Raw genomic sequence first — 14925 nt, 5'->3', positions numbered from 1 at the left:
GGAGTCTGCCACTAGCACAGTCACAGTAGTCAGCTCAGCTTTACCCATTTAAACTGTGTCTGTCAGGGCCGGTCCTTGCCATTCTGCCGCCATAGGCGAGACCGAAAAATAATGCCCTCCCCCCACCCCCCCTCAGCAAGACTAGAATAGCCCCAGTAAGCAAAATTAAGTTTAAAAGACATCTAAAATACGTATTTTCCAGACGTTGAAGTAAGGTTGAATTTAGGTTCTGAATGAAAGGTGAAAAGGTATTTTACGCATGTTTAAAATACATACTTTCCAAGATGTAGAAATAGCAAACTTATTTTCCTGATGTTGAAAATATGTATTTTCCGGATGTTGAAATTAGGTTCATTTTTGGTTCAGAATAAAAGTTGAAAATAAGTCATTTATAGACGTCTATGTTTGGGTTAAATCAAGGCTGGTCTAGACCAGACAAAATCTGAAGCAAACATAGACATCAATAATTGGTTCCGATTTTTGGGTCCGGGCCAAAAATCGATATCCGTGGACATTGAAATCAAGGCCGGTCTGGATCGCACCAAATCTGAACCAAACATAGATGTCTACAATTGGTTCAGATTTGGTGTGGACAGGACCAAAACCAATGTCTGTGAATGTGGAAATCAAGGCCGGTCCGGAACTGCACCAAAAAAAGACGTACAAAAGGCGTCGGTCCGTGCTCAATGAGGTGTAGCCTACAGTGTTGCCTGAAATTGAATTTTATGAATGCCCATCTATGTGGAAAGCCTACCGATTGTAAAACACCAAAAAATGACAGGACAACTTTTTTTTTTAAAGATATTGGCTCATGCTTATTGGGGTACAGCCTACCATGTCGGCCACAGTGGACTTTTATGAATGCCCATCCATGTGTTAGGCCCACCGTTTGTAAAGCAGGCCATTGCATTGGCTTTATTAGTCCTGATTCCTGTGACTAATCAATTTGGCTATTTAAACTCTGAATATCAGCTACCCAACTTTATGAGGAGTTATCACAAGCCTATTTGCTATGTGTTTACACAGCAGGAAATGCACAAGTATATTCTTTTTCGCTATGATCAAAAATTGAAGGATACAAACTTGAAACCACTGATCATGATGACAATGGTGTGAAACTCCTGGACAGCAGTTGTGATTGTCCATTCCATATTGTCAATTTTAGTTTGACATGTCCTGTTTTTAGGATATGTTGTTTGTTAACATGACAGAAAATGTTTTATCTTATTGAGCGCCATTTAGAGAAACCTGCATGATGAAACCTGCATGATGAAACCTGCATGATGAAACCTGCATGATGAAACCTGCATGATGTAACCTGCATGATGAAACCTGCATGATGTAACCTGCATGATGAAACCTGCATGATGAAACCTGCATGATGAAACCTGCATGATGTAACCTGCATGATGAAACCTGCATGATGTAACCTGCATGATGAAACCTGCATGATGTAACCTGCATGATGAAACCTGCATGATGTAACCTGTATGATGAAACCTGCATGATGAAACCTGCATGATGAAACCTGCATGATGTAAAAAGTGTCCGTGTCATTACGTTGTCATACGTTTTATCTCCATCCTGTAGGCTACAGAAAAGGCCACATTCTCTTTCTACCATATCTTATAGCTGCTACATGATTTACATGATTTATAATTTTTTTGACAGAACGTTGGTGGAGCGCTGAAGAGATGCATCTCTCCAACAGCACCCTGGAGAGGCGAGCTGTGAATGGACAAACAAAATATGTTGCACCCCCTGCTTTTGACAAATTCGGCACTGCTCACCTAAAAATCCCATATGCCACTGGTTGAGAAACATTGTCAGGGTTTTATGTGTTGTTGGACGTGCGTCTTGGTCAGTTTAGCTCAGAAAATGCAGCCCTCATCAATCTGCCACCATAGGCGGCCGCCTAATCCTGCCTAATGAGAGGGCTGGTCGTGGTGTCTGTGCCTCGATCTAGGTCGGGCAGAACTAAACATGGTGGTGTTCACTTTAGCAATCTCACTGGAATAAAGACCTCCATTCCTGTTGTTATTGAAAGAGATTGCTAGTTCTAGGTCCCAAGAAACAAAGAGATCTTCTGACAGTTAATGCTGCTGGTTGTACAGTAGTCTCAAATAATACTGTGAAGGACCTCAGCCTTACTCTGGACTCTGATCTCTCTTTTGGCGAACATATCAAGCAAATTTCAAGAGCAGTTTTTTCCATCTTCGTAGCATTGCAACAATCTGAAACTCATTGTCCAAAAATGGTGCAGAAAAACGAATGCTTTTGTCACTTCTAGATTAGACTACGACAATGCTCTACTCTGCGGCTACCTGGATACATTACTAAATAAAGTTCAGTTAGTGCTAAATATGTCTGCTAGAATCTTGACTAGAACCCCAAAATTGTATCATATTACTCCAGTGCTAGCCTCTCTACACTGTCTTCCTATTAAGGCAAGGACTGATTTCAAGGTTTTGCTGCTACCTTACAAAGCATTACATGGACTTGCCTCTACCTATCTCTCTGATTTGGTCCTGCCGTACATACCTACACATACGCTATGGTCACAAGACGCAGGCCTCCTTATTGTCCCTAGAATTTCTAGCCAAATCTTTGTGGGCTTTACTCAGCCTTGTCTCAGGTTAGTAAGTCAGTGGTCTGTTGATATCCCTCTAGTGGTGTGGGGGCTGTGCTTTGGCAAAGTGGGTGGGGTTATATCTTGCCTGCTTGGCCTTGTCCGGGGGTATCGCCATCTCAGCCTCCAGTATCTATGCTGCAATAGTCTATGTGCCAGGGGGCTTGGGTCAGTCTGTCCTATCTGGTGAAATTCTCCTGTCTTATCTGGTGTCCTGTGTGAACTTAAATATACTCTCTTTAATTCTCCTCTCTCTCTCTCTCTCCCCTCCAGGAGGACCTGAGCCCTAGGACCATGCCTTAGGACTACCTGGCACGATGACTCCTGGCTGTCCCCAGTCCACCTGGTTGTGATGCTGATCCAGTTTCTGCTGTTTTGCCTGTGGCTATGGAACACTTACCTGTTCACCGGACATGCTACATTGTCCCGGACATGCTGTTTTCGACCCTCTCTCTCTCTCTCTCTCTCTCTCTCTCTCTCTCTCTCTCTCTCTCTCTCTCTCTCTCTCTCTCTCTCTCTCTCTCTCTCTCTCTCTCTCTCTCTCTCTCTCTCTCTCTCTCTCTCTCACACACTCTCTCTACCACACCTGCTGTCTCGACCTCTGAATGCTCAGCCAACTGACATTTACTCCTGAGGTGCTGACCTGTTGCCACTCTACAACTACTGTGATTGTTATTTGACCCTGCTGGTCATCTATGAACATTTGAACATCTTGAAGAATGATCTGGCCTTAATGGCCATGTACTCTTATAATCTCCACCCGGCACAGCCACAAGAGGACTGGCCACCCCCCAGAGCCTGGTTCCTCTCTAGGTTACTTACTAGGTTCCTGCATTTCTAGGGAGTTTTTCCTAGCCACCATGCTTCTACATCTGCATTGCTTGCTGTTTGGGGTTTTAGGCTGGGTTTCTGTACAAGCACTTTGTGACATCTGAAGTAAAAAGGGCTTTATAAATATGAGGTATTGTGTTGGGTTGAGCATGCATAGATGGATGCATAGATGGATGGACACAGAGACGGGAAGGTTCTAGTCAGAAAAAACGACTTTACTAGGCAACAAAATAAACATAACAACAAAATAACTTAGGGTTGGCTCTGTCCTTCTTCTTATATTCTGCTCTGTGCCTCCGGGAGATTCGCTCGATCTCTAGGCTCACTCTTTGCCTCTCTCTTTGTCTCTCTCTCGGTGAGCCACGATGCTCCATTTATGTGGCCTGCACGGCTGGTTGGCACTCTCCCCTAATTATCTCTACTTGGGCTATCAGCGTCGGGCTGCCCACCCCGTGTACTCCTAGCAGAGGGAGCCAACATCGCGGCACGTACCTCCCCTCTATCACCAACCCCCGGGGTAGACCTCCCGGCATACCTGTCCCTCAACGTGATCAAGACAGGGGAAATGATTGGGGACTACAGAAAAAGAGGGTCGAGCATGCCCCCATTCTCATCGATGGGGCTGTAGTGGAGCAGGTTGAGAGCTTCAAGTTCCTTGGTATCCACATCATCAACAAACTAACATGGTCCAAGCACACCAAGAAAGTCGTGAAGAGGGCACGACAAAACCTATTCGCCCTGATGAGACTGAAAAGATTTGGCATGGGTCCTCAGATCCTCAAAAGGTTCTACAGCTGCATCCTGATTGATTGCATCACTGCCTGGTATGGCAACTGCCCGGCCTCCGACTGCAAGGCACTACAGAGGGTAGTGCGTATGGCCCAGTACATCACTGGGGCCAAGCTTCCTGCCATCCAGGACCTCTATACCAGGCGGTGTCAGAGGAAGGCCCTAAAAATTGTCAAAGACTCCAACCACCATAGTCATAGACTGTTCTCTCTGCTACCGCACAGAAAGTGGTACCAGAGCACCAAGTCTAGGTCCAAGAGGCTTCTAAGCAGCTTCTACCCCCAAGCCATAAGACTCCTGAACATCTAATCAAATGGCTAACCAGACTATTTGCGTTGCCCCCCCTCTTTTACACCTCTGCTACTCTCTGTTGTTACCGTATGCATAGTCACTTTAATAACTCTACCTACATGTACATATTATCTCAATTACCTCGACTAACCGGTGCCCCCACACATTGACTCTGTACCTGTACCCCCCGTATATAGTCTCGCTATTTAATTACTTGCTACTTCTATTTCTTATTCATTTTTTTAACTGCATTGTTAGTTAGGGGCTCGTAAGTAAGCATTTCACTGTAAGGTCTACACCTGTTGTATTTGGCGCATGTGACTAATAAAATTGGATTTGATTTTGTCATGTTTTTATTTTAGCCTGCCCTTCCCTTCCCTTCACTGAAATAATATAATTTCAGCAGTCCTCTATTATAATAAAATAAATTATATCTCACATAACTCATATATGTGTCTATTGTAGGTCCTAGGATACAACAATGAATAATGTGGAACAAATAAATGCCATCAAAGGATACCTTACAACTTACAAAAATGAACATCTTGTGAAACAGCTGTGAAAACCAACCTGGCAACATTTAAGATTTGAATACATAAACTTTGATAGTTTTTAGTACAGTTGTGTCATTAATTTATTTTCGCAGATTTTTTATGCACTCACATGGCAATCATAGACTAAAATACTGAATTAAGGTGTGTGGAATTCTGCCTGTCACTCAACAGGCAGCCAGTCTCAGAAGGGAAACTTGAAGAAGAGGGAGACTGCAAAGTCCAGGCACTGCTGCAATCTCTGTTCTGAGTGTTTGCAGTGCTAGTGTTTTTAGTTAATCTGTATATCTCACATATTATGTGCTCAGTATGATACAGCAAGAAAACTTTCTTAGCAGATAATGACAACATGACAACAGTAGCTGTAGATGATGTAATGAAAAGTTGGAGGGTGGTTGGTTATGGAAGACATCGGGGGGATTTACGTCTGGGTGTTGGGCAGAACCCCTAGCTCCTGGAGAACAGGAGCAGAGTTAAAGGGAACAGAGTAGGAGACAGAGACGTAAACAAGCAAACACACAGGTTACACTTTACTGTGAGAAAATTTGATGGATTAGTGCAGTGTTATAAAATAAATGAACAGCGGGAAATTATTTTTACCTGGTCAAAAACATTCACATCCTTCTCAGTCTGTGCCTGAAGGTAGTACTCGAAGGCTTTCTGATCTGGATCGACAACTTTCACCACATCAGGTGGAGTTTCAGTGATCTCAAACTTCTGGCAGGCTACACAGGGTTCTGACCTTTAAGCAAAAAGTGGCAAAATGTTATTTCTTTCACTTGCCCAGCTGTCCACCTCCTTGGCAATTCCCTGTCAGAAAAAGCATAGGTTGATTTTGGCGTTCATGCACTTCACTCCGAAATGGCCAGCATGCATCTCAGGCAGCACGGCCTCCTTCTCCTTAATACAAATCACCCTGTGTGGCTGGCCATCCTTCCCCGTAGGTAGATATGATTGCCTAACAAGTTGGAAGAGAAGAGTTGTTGAAATACTCAAGTCTAAGTATATTTGCACTGCTGTCTTTCTCTCTCGGTTTCTCTCTCTCTCTCTCTCTCTCTCTCTCTCTCTCTCTCTCTCTCTCTCTCTCTCTCTCTGTCTTCCACTCTCTTCCCACCTCTCTCACTTTCATCCTTTCTTTCTCACCCCCCCACTCTCTCTGTGTCTGTCTAGCGAAGACACTTAGTTTACACCTATCCATTTGATTGATCAGGTTTAACTTATAGCTAGGCACCTCAATATGACAGACATAACTATATCAGTGGAGGCTGCTGAGGGGAGGACGGCTCATAATAAAGTCTGGAATGGAGTCAATTGAATGGTGTCAACCACATGGAAACCACATGTTTGATACGATTATATTTACTCCATTCTAGACATTATTATGAGCTATCCTCCCCTCAGTAGCCTCCACTGAACTATATGTATAGATAGCAACTAGCTAACGTTAGATGGAAAATGGTTGTTGAAAAAATGGCTGTGCATAGCTAAATCCGTCCAGTTATCTAATTGAAGTTAACTGCTTAACCTTACCCTGAAATGTGAATTTCTCTGAATGTTGCGCCTCTTGTCCATAGTACTTCGCCTGGTTGGAAAGATAAAAGAAAATCTCCTCGAGAGATGCCATTGAAGTGCTAACTACATAAAAACAGAACGCTGCAATAGCAGTTACATTAGCTTGCTTGCTTGCTAGCTAACTAGGCAGGCTGAGGTATATAAGTACAGTAGCTAGCAACGTCAATCTATAAAAACAGCTTAAATTATTTATTCCTATTTAACAATATGTACTTAAGACAAATACATGGCAAAGAGTGTTCTCTTTCCAGTCTTTCGGTGCTCTGAAGCAGCAGGTTATCACTGTCAAAAACACCATCCTTGGAGAGCAATTCTGAGGTAATAATTTTGTGCGGACTGAGCAAGCATTTATGCAGTGAAATAGAACTCGAACTGCCCGCATCCTCCTACTAGGTAAATTAGAGCCAAACAACCAGCATAGCAACAGACGCTTGGGTTCATTACGTAATCCGGTCAGAATGTTGCAACAGAAGCTAGAACTCATCGAATCCCATTGTGACGTAGAGGGGGACACTATTTGGCAGAAGGACACTATTTGGCATGACAGGCCCCAAACCTGTGGCTGAAAGAGAAAAACAATCGCAGGAACCAGCGGGTGACGCGGTCATTTGTGTCCTTACCTCTTGCCATCCACACAAGGGGGGCATGGTCAGTAATTAGGGTGAACTTACTCCCGAGGAGGTAATACTTGAGGGTGTCCAGCGCCCATTTCACGGCGAGGCACTCCTTCTCGACAATCAAGTACTTCATTTCCCTCAGGAGGAGCTTCCTGCTGACATACATGATGTGGTGCTCCTCACCTTCCTGCTCTTGGGACAAGAAGGCCCTTACCCTTGTGGCAGACGCGTCTGTCTAGACCAGGAGGTTTTTTGAAAAGTCTGGGGTGACGAGTACTGGGTGCGAACACAGAGCTTCCTTCAGGGCCTGGAACGCCGCCTCTGTGTCCTTCGTCCATCGCGTCTGTGAAAGGGGAAAAGCTATTGCGGCAAAGTTAGGTGCGAATCAACTGTAGTATCCTGCTAACCCCAGGAACGACTTCACCTGCCTCTTGGGTCTTCACATTTCCCCACCCAATTTGATAGCCCAAGCACTACACCTCGGCGTAGCCCAGCTTGCATTTGTGGGGGTTCGCGGTCAGCCCTGCATCCCTTAGCGCATCCACCACCACCTATAACATACAGAGATGAGACTCCCAACTGTCACTGTGCACGATTATATCATCCAAATAAGCAGCAGCGTACTCACGTTGCGGGCGCAGGACGCGGTCCATGAGTCGCTGAAAGGTCGCTGGGGCCCAGTGGAGCCTGAATGGAAGAACCCGGTAGTGGTATACCCCCTCTTGGGGTGGAGAAGGCCGTCTTCTCATGGGAACCCGCTGCCAGCGGCACCTGCCAGTACCCCTTCGTCAGGTCCAGGGTGCTGATGTATCTTGCCTTCCCCAAGCAGTCTATCAGTTCATCCACCCTGGGCATGAGGTAGGTATCGAATTTACTGTTCAGGCCCCAGAAGTTGTTGCAGAAGCGGACGGTTCAGTCCGGTTTCGGTACCAGCACTATAGGGCTAGACCACTCACTGTGGGACTCCACCAGTACCCCCATCTCTAGCATTGGCGTCACTTCCCGCTGGACCGCCGTTCTCCGGGCTTCTGGTATCCGGTATGGCCGTTTACTGACTTTTTCTTCCGGGCGTTAGTGGATATGATGTTCAACGAGATCCGTAAGCTCTGGCACCTCTGAGAACACTGCTGTATTCCGCTGGACCAACTCTAGGAGCGATTGTCATTGGCTCGGTCTGAGGTCTTCCCCCATGGAAACGTCAACAGAGGGTAGGTTCTGCTGTAGCCGGGTCTACATTGTGCACAGTGCCTCCTCTCCTGCGTGCCACTTCTTCAATAGATTCACATGGTAAAGCTGGAGGGGTTTTCTCTGCCCCGGTTGGCAGACCTTATAATTGCCGTTGCCTAACCGCTCGACAATGTCGTAGAGCCCATGCCACGTAGCCAAGAATTTGCACTCTGTTGTGGGGATCAGAACCAAGACCTTCTCACCTGGTTGGAACTCTCGTGGTTGGGCCCCCCAGTTGTATACATGCTCCTGGGTGTGTTGCGCCTGCGCCATGTGCTCCCTCACCACTGGCCAAGTCGCCTTCATCCTCTCCCTCATCTCCTCCACATGTTCCACCACACTGCGAAGGGGGGTCGGTTGGTCCTCCCAGACCTCCTTAGCTAAGTCCAGCAATCTGCGGGCTGACGGCCATACAGGAGCTCAAAGGGGGAGAACCTAGTAGACGCTTAGGGTACCTCATGCACCAAGAACATCAAGTGGGGTAGCAGCTGGTCCCAGTTCCTCCCATCTCTCTCGATTACCTTCGTCAACATCTGCTTTAGGGTCTCATTGAAGTGTTGGACTAGCCCGTCTGTTTGTGGATGGTACACACGGGTCCTCGCCTGTTTGATTCATAAAAGATTGCAGACATCTTTCATTACACGAGACATGAAAGAGTTGTACTCTTTTAATTAAACTCAGAAAATAAAAACTTCAGAAGATTCCATGTGTGTGCGTCTTTAAAATATCTCCCACCCGTCAAAAACCTACTAAAACTAAATGAAATAGAACACTCACAATAAATCAGACATAGCATTTTAAAAACAGCAACAAATACTAATTGCAAGTGTGTTGTTTGTGGGTTCCTGCAAACCATGTGGCAAAACAAACCAAAATGGCCAGGCCGTATTTAATTTGGTAGTTGACGGCCTAATCCGGATACCTTTATGCTAACTACACTGCAGAATTTCACTCACTGCTCTACGTAGACTATAATACTTTTCTTGCCTCACACCCAAGCTAACTGGCTAAAGTTGGCTAGCTTGCTAGCTAATGCTACTTCCAAACACAAACAAGAAACACCTCTTCACTCTCCATTCTACTCACCTAACAGAGCTGGTTAGGCTTTTTACATGTTTATTGAAAACATTAGTGACTAACTGTGCTGCTAGCAATAATTCAAATCACGTTACTTCCCTAACATTTACTGACACCGGCCATATTCAACCGCCATTGAGCATTCATGAATTCATTAGCTATTCTACGCTCTGGAACATTCAAACCAGTGCTCTAAAATCCGAACAAAATAGCCTGAGCGAATTTATCAAGTACCCCATTTAACAATGTCCATACTCAAATTACTTCACAAATAGTACGGTTAGTGCGAATACGCTGATAGAACGCAATCATCAATACGCTGGTGTATTAAGGTAATGATTCTTGATATCATTATATCACTGGCCCGGGTATCCTGGAAGGATATTGACCTCATCCCGTCAGTCGAGGATGCCTGGTCGTTCTTTAAATGTAATTTCCTCACCATCTTAAATAAGCATGCCCCTTTCAAAAAATGTAGAACTAAGAACAGATATAGCCCTTGGTTCACTCCAGACCTGACTGCCCTCGACCAGCACAAAAACAACCTGTGGCGGACTGCACTAGCATCGAATAGTCCCCACGATATGTAACTTTTCAGGGAAATCAGGAACCAATACACGCAGTCAGTCAGGAAAGCAAAGGATAGCTTTTTCAAACAGATATTTGCATCCTGTAGCTCTAACTCCAAAAACTTTTGGGACACTGTAAATAGATAATAAGAGCACCTCCTCCCAGCTGCTCACTGCACTGAAGCTAGGTAACACTGTCACCATCGATAAATCCCCCAAAATCGAGAATTTCAATAAGCATTTCTCTACGGCTGCCCATGCTTTCCTCCTGGCTACCCCAACCCCGGCCAACAGCTCCGCACCTCCCACAGCTACTTGCCCAAGCCTGTCCAGCTTCTCCTTCACCAGATAGCAGATGTTCTGAAAGAGCTGCAAAACCTGGATCCGTACAAATCAGCTGGGCTAGACAATCTGGACCCTCTCTTTCTAAAATTATCCGCCGCCATTGTCCCATTACCAGTCTCTTCAACCTCTCTTTCGTATTGTCCGAGATCCCTAAAGATTGGAAAGCTGCCACGGTCATCCCCCTCTTCAAAGGGGGTGACACTCTAGACCCAAACTGTTATAGACCTATATCCATCCTGCTCTGCCTTTCTAAAGTCTTTGAAAGCCAAGTTAATAAACAGATCACTGACCATTTCGAATCCCAATGTACCTTCTCCGCTGTGCAATCCGGTTTCCGAGCTGGCCACGGGTGCACCTCAGCCACGCTCAAGGTACTAAACGATATCCTAACCGCCAACGATAAAAGACAGTACTGTGCAGCCGTTTTCATCGACCTGGCCAAGGCTTTTGACTTTGTCCATCTCCGTATCCTTATCGGCAGACCCAACAGCCTTGGTTTCTCAAATGACTGCCTCACCTGGTTCACCAACTACTTCTCAGACAGTTCAGTGTGTCAAATCGGAGGGCCTGTTGTCTGGACCTCTGGCAGTCTCTATGGGGGTACCACAGGGTTCAATTCTCGGCCGACTCTTTTCTCTGTATATATCAACGATGTCGCTCTTGCTGCTGGGGATTCCCTGATCCACCTCTAAGCAGACGACACCATTCTGTATACATCTGGCCCCTCTTTGGACACTGTGTTAACTAACCTCAAAACGAGCTTCAATGCCATACAACACTCCTTCCGTGGCCTCCAACTGCTCTTAAAACCTCTTACATCTAGACGTTCCGCTAGCGGAACACCTGCTCCAATATCCAATGATGGGAGTGGCGCGAAATACAAACTCCTCTAAAATCCGAAAACGTCCATTTTTCAAACATATGACTATTTTACAGCATTTTAAAGACAAGACTAAATTATTTACTAAATTACTCACGATAAACGTTCACAAAAAACATAACAATTATTTTAAGAATTATAGATACAGAACTCCTCTATGCACTCGATATGTCCGATTTTAAAATAGCTTTTCGGTGAAAGCACATTTTGCAATATTCTCAGTAGATAGCCCAGCCATCACGGCTAGCTATTTAGACACCGACCAAGTTTAGCCCTGACCAAACTCCGATTTACTATTACAAAAGTTTGATTACCTTTGTTGTCTTCGTCAGAATGCACTCCCAGGACTGCTACTTCAATAACAAATGTTGGTTTGGTCCAAAATAATCCATCGTTATATCCAAATAGCTGCGTTTTGTTCGTGCGTTCTAGACACTATCCGAAGTGTAAATAAGGGTTACGAGCATGGCGCAATTCGTGACAAAAGATTTCAAAATATTCCATTACCGTACTTCGAAGCATGTCAACCGCTGTTTAAAATCAATTTTTATGCAATTTTTCTCGTAAAAAAGCGATAATATTCCGACCGGGAATCTGCGTTTAGGTAAACAGAGGAAAGAAAACAAAGCATTCTGTCGACGCGGGCACGCGCCTGAGTCTCACAATACTGTAACCAGCCACTACCCAAACGCGCTACTTTGTTTCAGCCAGAGCCTGCAAAGCCACGATTCAGCTTTTTGCCGCCTTCTGAGAGACCATGTGAGCCGTAGGAAGTGTCACGTAACAGCAGAGATCCTCTGTAATGGATAGAGATGGCAAAGAAGGCCAAGAAATGGTCAGACAGGGTACTTCCTGTACAGAATCTTCCCAGGTTTTGGCCTGCCAAATGAGTTCTGTTATACTCACAGACACCATTCAAACAGTTTTAGAAACTTTGGAGTGTTTTCTATCCAAAGCTAATAATTATATGCATATTCTAGTTTCTGGGCAGGAGTAATAATCAGAATAAATCGGGTACGTTTTTTATCCGGCTGTGAAAATACTGCCCCTTATCCATAACAGGTTAAACGCTAGTAAAACCAAATGCATGCTTTTCAACCATTCGCTGCCCGCACTCGCCTGCCCGACTAGCATCACTACTCTGGACGGTTCTGACTTAGAAAATGTGGACAACTCCTAATACCTAGGTGTCTGGCTAGACCGTACACTCTCCTTCCAGACTCATATTAAACATCTCCAATCCAAAATTACATCTAGAATCAGCTTCCTATTTCGCAACAAAGCCTCCTTCACTCACGCCGCCAAACATGCCCTCGTAAAACTGACTATCCTACCGATCCTCGACTTCGGCGATGTCATTTACAAAAAAGTTTCCAATACTCGACTCAGAAAACTGGATGCAGTCTATCACAGTGCCATCCGTTTTGTCACCAAAGCACCTTATACCACCCACCACTGCGACCTGTATGCTCTCGTCGGCTGGCCCTCTCTACATTTCCGTCGCCAGACCCACTGGCTCCAGCTCTCTATAAGGCTATGCTAGGTAAAGCTCCGCCTTATCTCAGCTCACTGGTCACGATAACAACACCCACCCGTAGCACGCGCTCCAGCAGGTATATCTCACTGGTCATCCCCAAAGCCAACACCTCTTTTGGCCGCCTTTCCTTCCAGTTCTCTGCTGCCAATGACTGGAACGAATTGCAAAAATCGCTGAAGCTGGAGACTTATATTTCCCTCACTAACTTTAAACATCAGCTATCTGTGCAGCTAACCGATCACTGCAGCTGTACATAGCCCATCTGTAAATAGCCCACCCAATCTACCTATACCTCATCCCCATATTGTTTTTATTTACTTTTCTACTCTTTTGCACACCAGTATTTCTAGTTGCACATCATCATCTGCTCATCTATCACTCTAGTGTTAATTTGCTAAACTGTAACTGCTTCGCTACTATGGCCTATTTAATGCCATACCTCCTCACGCCATTTGCACACACTGTATATAGACTTTCTTTTTTTCTATTGTGTTATTGACTGTACGCTTGTTTATTCCATGTGTAACTCTGTGGTGTTGTTTGTGTCGCACTGCTTTGCTTTGCTTTATCTTGGCCAGCTTGCAGTTGTAAATGAGAACTTGTTCTCAACTAGCTTACCTGGTTAAATAAAGGTAAAAAAATAAAAAATAAAATAAAAATTGTGCAGTCACAATTACATCCCTGAATTCTATTAGATTGGAATTTTCCTTTCAGCAGTTTTGTTTTTTTATCACCGAGACATCACTTAATCAGTTGCCAGCCCAAGCTCCATAAACACTCTTCTCAGTTATCAAATCAAACTTTATTTGCCACATGCGCCGAATACAACAAGTGTAGACTTTACCGTGAAGTGCTTACTTACAAGCCCTTAAACAACAGTGCAGTTCAAGAAGAAGAAAATATTTACCAAGTACGCTAAAATAAAAAGTAACAAAATAACAACAACAATAACGAGGCTATATACAGGGGGCACCGGTACCGAGTCAGTGTGCAGGTGTACAGGCTAGTTGAGGTAATCTGTACTGTCACGTCCTGACCAGCAGAGGGAGTAATTGTATTAGTATTTGGTCAGGACGTGGCAGAAGGGTATTTGTTTTGTATGGTTTAGGTTGAGTGTGAATATTGTAGGGGCGTTTGGTTTAGGTAGTCCGGGGTTTTTGAGTAATTGGTCTAGTGTTAGTTTTCTATGGTGTTCTAGTTTGTCCTTTTCTGTGTGGTCTGTGTGGCTCCCGATCAGGAACAGCTGTACGTCGTTGTTCCTGATTGGGAGTCATATATTAGTTGCTTGTTTTCACCTGGGGATTTGTGGGTAGTTGTATTTCGCACTGCTGTGAGTATTAGCCTGTGAAACTGTCGTTCTTTGTTTTCTTGTTTTTCTGTGTTCACATTTATTTAATAAAATATAATGATGAACATGCAACCCGCAGCGCCTTGGTCCTCTCTACCCAATGACACCCGTTACATGTACATGTAGGTGGGGGCAAAGTGACTATGCATAGGTAACAAACAGTGTGTAGCAGCAGTATACAAGAGGGAGAGGGGGGATGTACATTTACATTGATGTAAATCAATGTATATTGTCCGATGGCAATTTTTTTATGAATTGTTCAGCAGTCTAATGGCTTGGGGGTAGAAGCTGTTGAGGAGCCTTTTGGTCCTAGACTTGGCGCTCCGGTACTGCTTGCAGTGCGGTAGCAGAGAAAACAGTCTATAACTTGGGTGACTGGAGTCTGACAATTTTATGGGCTTTCCTCTGACACCACCTATTATATAGGTCCTGGATGGCAGGAAGCTTGGCCCCAGTGATGTACTGGGCCGTTCGCATTACCCTCTGTAGCGCCTTACAGTCAGATGCTGAGCAGTTGCCATACCAGGCGGTGATGCAACTGGTCAGGATGCTCTCGATGGTGCAGCTGTAGAACCTTTTGAGGATCTGGGGACCCACTCCAAATCTTTTCAGTCTCCTGAGGGGGAAAAGGTTTTGTCGTGCCCTGTCTTGGTATGACTGTC

This window comes from Salmo salar, chromosome 25 (genome assembly GCF_965601325.2).
Source record: "Salmo salar chromosome 25, fSalSal1, whole genome shotgun sequence".
Lineage (NCBI taxonomy): Eukaryota > Metazoa > Chordata > Actinopteri > Salmoniformes > Salmonidae > Salmo > Salmo salar.
This window is presented reverse-complemented; position numbering follows the sequence as displayed.